At 39.6% G+C, this 7367-nt stretch overlaps 1 protein-coding gene across 1 annotated transcript in view; it reads left to right on the forward strand.

The window, feature by feature from the left end:
- The first annotated feature begins 4687 nt into the window (after positions 1-4687).
- nkx2.2a (NK2 homeobox 2a) overlaps positions 4688-7367 on the forward strand; it is a 16005-nt gene continuing 13325 nt past the window's right edge. The window contains exon 1 of the mRNA XM_042220797.1: positions 4688-5145. The gene's annotated coding sequence lies outside the window, so the exon portion shown is untranslated. The remainder of the gene's footprint in view (positions 5146-7367) is intronic.

Consider the following 7367-nt stretch of genomic DNA (forward strand, 5'->3'; position numbering starts at 1 on the left):
TGTCTGCAAGGAACAGCCTGGTTCAAGGTGAGTGTTTCATGCCCCCAAGCCCTTCTGTTGCTCTCCATTGTGTTGTTTAGGTTACATATCCTGATGGGCTCAAATAGAGAGTTTCTCACACGCATCCAATCGCACTCACACACAGAAGAAACTCTCACAGCCATTAAGATATATCCGCATGCACACTGCTCTACATGCAACCGTGAGCACACCTACTCATGGCAAGGCATTAGCTTTGGGTCATTATTCGTGCAATTGTCTGTTTAAGTAAGATTTCAGTAAACAGAATTTTTTTTTCTCTTGGTGGAAAAATGGACACTGAAAATGTAACCTCAGACCTCCAAAAGCTGTAGAATCTTTTATACAATATTGAAACCTTAACCTTTTGCATTTATGGGCCAAACTGGTTGAGAAACCCTTTAAAGTAGTTAAAAACATTTTAAAGCGCCACAAAGAAATATAATCTGCAGTAAACTGAGTGTGAATGACAGCTTATCTTATAGAAATGGATTATCATCAGGCACTATTTGAGCTCGCATTGAGTTAAATGTTCAAATGTTCAAAGTGACCTGGATGCAGTTTTGGAGAGACTCAGCTTATGTTTGTGGTTGTGTAAATATTAATATAAGTTTGGATAAAAAGTAAATGTCTGTTTTTAAGGGTTGTTATATCATCTTTGCACTTTATATGTAAGTTCTTAAATTCCTCTTGGGCTCCAAAAAAGTTCTAGTAGTTGTTTTCAGTGTCATCCCCTCAAGTTATAGACACATCACAAGCTCATGATGTTGCTGTTTAAGGCTCCGTTGACTGTCACACACATAAAGTTGGATACACTTCAGCATGTTGACCAAACATTTATGGATATAGCATTGCAGTATTATAGTAATGAGGATTGTTTTAATTGATCTAGCTGCATTCTGCATATTCAGTTAGTATGTGATATAAACTTTGCTCAGCATACTCTGAACATCCATTTTCATCCATATGTGGACAGTAATGCATGTGAACCATTGTCATTTACCATGCAGTTTACTTTTTGATCCTTGCTGGTGATAAAATGTATGTACAGCTTTGGATGAATTATATTCATAAATATTCAATTAAAGGCAAAAAATAGAGGGGAAATTATTATTATCATTATTATTATTAGTTTACGGTGTAATTCTGTGCTACTTTCAGCTGCTGCCTTACTCACAGGCGTTCAGCTCCACATTTTTACACTAGATTTCTATTCCTGGGATCAAACTGGGGATCTTTTGCTTCGATCTCTGCCCGGCTCCTTGTTGCTGAAAGGACAACAGCACACACTTTACAACCATCCATCTGGTTTTTAGGCAATATACAACTTTGAATAATAAAAAAGCAGAGCTACTGCTTTAAAAAGGATTTTAAAAAATTGCAATACTTGACCTTACTAGATTCCTCATAAAACATTTAAAATGTATGTTCCAATAAGCCATTACTTTAATGTATGTTTTTCTCCCTTTCCTTTGATGGCTGCTTGTCATTTCCTTTGTGCAACATTGTGATATTTCACTACATTCACTACTAGTCAGTATTCTATTGTATTCAGTGGAATTTCAAAGTTTTACCACGTTAATCTGTCCATGGTTTCATCTACCTGAAGGGTAAACTTTTCAGAAGGATGTTTGTTAGAAGGATTTTACATGAGCATATATTTTTCAGCAAGATACATTTGTAAAAGAAGTGGCCTTGAGACATCCCTCCTCTAATTCATCATGTTTTGTCCATGCTGTACTATTCAGATATGAGTTATATTCTACCTTCCCCACTGTGGACCTACTGTTGAAGCTAACAGTCAATATCCTTGCACTGCTTTTGAATCTTTGCTCCAGACCTGTTCTGTTCAGCAGGAGTGAAGGCAAGGACGAGTGCACCCAGCTCCAATGATCTGTCCTTGGCTCATGCTGCGTTTATTGTTTCAAAAAATAACGGAAGTCTTGTAAGACTAAAGCAGAGTTACTACTGCTTTCTGCATGTATTAAGTTCTCTCTTGATGAATACACTGTGGAATCAATGCACCGTTGTGGGTTAACACTTTGCAGCGCTACCCTTCAGGTTTAGGTTTAATTTACCGGATGATTTGGTTCACCAAAGAGAAAATGCTTTATTGTTAAGGTGGTCCTACCTGTGAGTTGTTGCTCTGCTTTTACCTCGGATGATAGAAGCAGTGTTGAAACATACCTGGTCAGGTGCCTTTCTTGTCTATCACAACCATGAGGTACTTAGGCTGCTTTTGTCTTCAACAGCCATACGGCCACATATCTGCACAACACTTACTTTACAATTTGCTGAAAGTATGTGCAGGTTCACAACCACTTTCTTTATTTACGTCCTCACTTTCACTTCAGCGGCTATCATAAACGCTTGTCGTCTTTCCTCGTGATACCTGACTGAGCCGATATGTGCTCGAGCGAAAATAATTTTGATTGCCTCCGTTCTTGATTATTATTTGAAGCTTACACCTTTTCAGGCAACTGACCTAGACTGGGACTTTTGTGTTGTACTCACATGCCACAAGGGCTAAAATGCTTAAATAATGTGTCAGGTAAGTATTGTATTATTGGCCCTTAGCCTCAGCAGCAGGGTTTACAAACAGCTATATGGCTCTCCAAGGCCAAGCACTGGCCTTGCACTAGAGGCTTAGCACTGAAATGGAGGTATTCAAGCTTAAAGTTATTCATGTCAAGTAAGGCCCACAAAACCCTTCCATACAACCCATAAATCTGATATTTTGATGGAAATACCAGACATTTCATGAGTGCTCTAAAGGAGCTTTTTCACTCAGTTAACACTTTGACACAGCTCACCACTTTCACACTATTTGTTCCATGGCTTCTCTTCCTCTCCAGTAGGTAACACAGCAGGGCAAAAACGTTAAGACTGAACGCCCTGCACTCCACAGCTCCTCAAATTCACAATGCACTGTTGTCATTTAAGGAACGGTAATATTCATCAGTGTGTAGAACTGGGCACTTTGTTGGAAAACAACTCATCCCTCTACTTTGCTTCACATCTCTTAAAGGGGCTATAAACTCCTATTCATTCGCCTTAACACTGAGGACTTGGCGATCTAATGCTAAACCTCTCCAAGTGCATGTGTTTGTGAAGAAAATGTTCTAAGCCTTTCAAATTGATAGGACTGGCTATCATCATGTATGAGTTCCAGCCATCCAAGTGAGCCCTCAGCTTTAATTAAACTTTTTTCAAAGTGTATCTTCCATGAAATCAACCTAGTCTCTCTGGCATTCGTGTGTCGAGAAGCTCTCCCTCTTTTTCGCTCGAGTGGTCGATACATTAAAACTTGAACTGATTGATTTCAGAATGCTTGTGCCATCAGTGTCCTTACGCTGCCATTAACTACATCTGAAGTATCTTAGTCATCAAGCTTTAGGCCAGGGATTGATAATAGCTTGACCGCCGGGGCCTATCTTACCCATCCTTTTTCAGGAGGTCTTGTATTTAGCACCCAGAGCACTTGTGGCAAAACTCAAACAGCACAAGGGTATTCACAGAGCAGCTGAGTGGAAAGCTTTTTCTCATTCGTCTGAACCTCATGAATATATTCCAACTCTAACCAACTACTTTGCCTTAATGTGGAATTTCATCAAGGTATGAGGCCAATTTATTTATTTGTATTCTCAGCTTCTTAGTGATACTCTTGAACACGGTGATGACAGGCAGGATAATCTCAGTCTTTCATCAGCAAAGTGGCCCTGCACAAAACCCATCAGTAATGTATTCGCTATTGATTGATGGTCGCTCCTGCACTACTAGGCAACACCATTATTATCATGCATAGATTCCAGACTGCCCACAATAAAATCATTGTCTTGATTTAAGTCATCCACCCCTGAGGTGTCATAATAGCACGACTGGTATTTGCCTTGTATTGCTTTCTTCCTCGACAATTGCCGGGATTCCCTGTTATCATCTTTACACCAGCCTAATACTCTTGCAACCTTTCATGCAGGAGACAAAGCTTTGTTTACACAAAAATGCTGCCGGTGTGTACGTGCAACAGGTGCAAAGATGGGCTAAAGATAACAGACATTTGATTGCATTTTATTTTTTCTAAAAGCAGATTCTGAATTTAAGTGAATAATTTAACATTTTGGGGACCAAACTGTTTTTGTTTTTTTTACTTTGTGCTATATTTGAAACTTTTAAGCTTTTATTTTGACTCATGTTGTCAAACTCTGACTTATGATTTTATTCAAAAACTAAAAGTCGTAAAAGTTTCCACAATTATAACAAACAGTTAAAAAAAACATTTGTTGGTTTTCTAATTGTTAATGCCATCAAAAGATTCTGTTATTATCATTATGTTTATTATTATTATCTGCTGGGTTGTACTATGCTTCTATTCTCCTGAACATGGTACGTGTGACATTTTCTCTGTTCTCACCGTTGCGCCCGTTTTCAGTGTCGACACGCGTGGCTCTATGTTGCAAACATTATATGCTCGTAGTGCGCCTCCTGGGAGCTGCCCGGGTCTCGAATCATTGTGAATTACTGTGACCTTGGTTATCAATCATTGTATCAGGGTATCTAATGTAAACGCAACCGTGGTGTGGATAACATGCCACATCTGCTCTCTGGACTGTGCTGCTTCTTGGTTACCAAGCGATTTATTAGAGCGCACTGTGTGAGGGATAATAGGTCAAGGTATAAGGATCAACTAGCAACGCTTCCATAGGCATACAATTATCTCTTAAACCGGCTGTTGTAATATTGTTATTCACCAACAGATAGTTTTGTGTCCCCAAAGCATTTCAAAGAGGGAAAACTAGTTGTGTAGCTTAAAAGCGCCCTCCAAGGGGAGTTGTGTTTGCGCTCAAGACCAATTTATTGCCGATGAACATATGGCCAATATTTTGTCTCACGTCATAGCAAGGGGAAAACAAACATCATGCAATGTTAGCGAGTCAGCAAGAGCAGAGCCACTTGGCCAGCTATGCAAACGCTCTTGGACAATATGAGAAGAGGAGCACTTGCTTTCTGGGTATATAAACCACATCAGGCTTATCTCTGCACGCACTCCTGACTCCCATTTGAAGATATTTCATTAACTCTGCGCGCTGTCTTAACGCTGGCAACACATTCAGCCCCCCTCCAGTCTAGGTAAGCGCACTGGATGCTCCAGGCAGTTTATACAGTATTTTCTCTTGTTACAGCTTAATAGACGCTGCTTGTTTTCTGTTACTGCTGATTCATGCACGTGAGCGCGCACTTTGGTCTTTAAATTAATAAAACGCTGATCTTAATGTGTTTTAAATACAAAAATGATGCAGGCAGGTCTGTGTGTTTCAGCCTACAGTAGCTGGTGATCATTACGCGTTCACGTGGGCAGACTGTGCTCTTTTCAGCATTATCATTGCGTGACACTTAGAGAAAGAGGCCTTCACCTTCACACTCAATTGCTCAATCGGGAGAATTGAGGTGTCATCTGGAGATGACTAAGAGTAAAATTAAAGAAAATATTTAATACGACAGATGTTCTTGTCCAAGAGTCAACAAAAGGCGCATACATTGACCCCAAATTATGCAAAAAATTTTAATTTAATTTAAAAAAAAAAAGCTTCCACAAATGATGCGCTCCCAAAGTTACACCAAAGCCGAGCCAAATTCTGTGCGCGAAGATAACATCTCTGTGCTTTACCTGTCAGAAATCCTGCGTTTGGTCCTCGTATGATCAAATGTTTCTTTTCTGTGCACCTATGAGCACCGATACTGGCAATCATAAGTTGCCTAATTGTAAGCACCCCCTGTTGTTTCTTAATTTTGCCGGTAGAGACCGCTAGAGCTCTACAGATGTCAACAGCTGTTAATGTTATTACTGCTCTCGCACACTAGCTGCTTAACGAGGACAAGTTGTCTGTACTTGTGCCATCTACAGCGGGCCAGATCAAGTTTTCGTGGAGAGGATGATTTACTTATTTATTTATTTTATTTTTGTTTATTTATTTGTTTAATTGTTTATTTGACAATAATATTGTTCGAGGCTTTACAAATTGTCACTTTGGATTTATGTGAAGAAGCCTTGGAGATTTCTAACTATTCTCCCTCCTCCCTGCCGGTGTCAGAGCGATGTTGAAATGGGAAGTGATTAAAAAATAATAAACCCCCTTTTAGCAATTTGTCTTACATAGAAAAAGATTAAGGCGAATGGGAAAGCGTGGCATGAAATTCACCGTTACAAATAAACTGGTGGTTTAACAAATGAAGGCATCTCCTCGGGGCATGGGCGCCTCGCTATAATCTCGCCATGACATGTTTAATCATTAGAGAAAAGGAGACGAATAAAGACTTTGTGCCCGGGGCGGGGGGAAGGTGGAAGGATTTCTGTTTCTGTTTTCTTTTCTTTCTTTTTTTTCTTCTTCGTTTTTTTTTAAGAAAAAAAAGGAAAAAAATCGGGCTCCAGAATGATTTCTGCCCTCGAGCCAAGTCTCCTCGGGCCACGGCTTAGCCCCCATAAATAAACTGGACCCGGCTCTACCTGAATATTATATATAGCCTTTTAATCATAGAGGGAGGAAATCGGTCTTGTCAGTCTGTACATTTATCATAGGCACCCTGAGGCAGGCGGGGTTACCTTTATCAAAGACTACCTCACTGCCTGAGGCATCCGAACACGCTGAAATTCAGCGATTAAAGGAAAGCAATGATCAACATTATTATGGATTCTCCTGCGGCATTCTTATTTGTGCATTCAATCGAAAGATTTATTTAATCAACAATATAAAAAGCCCTTTCTTTACTTATTTGGGAACAATCGTGGGCATGAATTTTTAGGAGGGAATTATAATTAATCAGACGGGGCCCGTTTTTTGGGGTTCATCCGAAAAATTAATTGTTTTTGGATGAATCCATTCTGTCATACTTTTGATTGCAAAGCTGGGATCAGAAAAAAAATGTAATGAGCTTTAATAATTAGGCAGCCAGCTCTGTAGCATATAATATTAAAATGGAAGAACTGGCAAAACTGGTGATAGCATAATTACAGCATCGGTGATCACATAGAGAAAAAAGGTTAGTCTTGTGCACGCACTATACGCACAAAAGTCAAATGAACATCTCAGTCAGAATAGTGTATCGTTCTGGTGTCAGATCTAAAGATTTAATGTCAACCGGACTCAAGTAAGCAGGTGATAGGAAGGAGCAGCACTGCGCCCTGCATTGTCCTTTAAATCCTGCTGCATCCACAGCTCAGAAGCCATTCTTTACAATATCTTCTGTGCGCATTAACACCCCCAATACACACACATTTCACACAGTCCTAACTGGGGATAGTGAAACAATGGTCTCTAAGTGGATTTAACATTTTTTGTTTCAACTTTTTGACT

This window comes from Haplochromis burtoni, unplaced genomic scaffold, assembly GCF_018398535.1.
Source record: "Haplochromis burtoni strain Fernald_Lab_line unplaced genomic scaffold, NCSU_Asbu1 Contig_55, whole genome shotgun sequence".
Lineage (NCBI taxonomy): Eukaryota > Metazoa > Chordata > Actinopteri > Cichliformes > Cichlidae > Haplochromis > Haplochromis burtoni.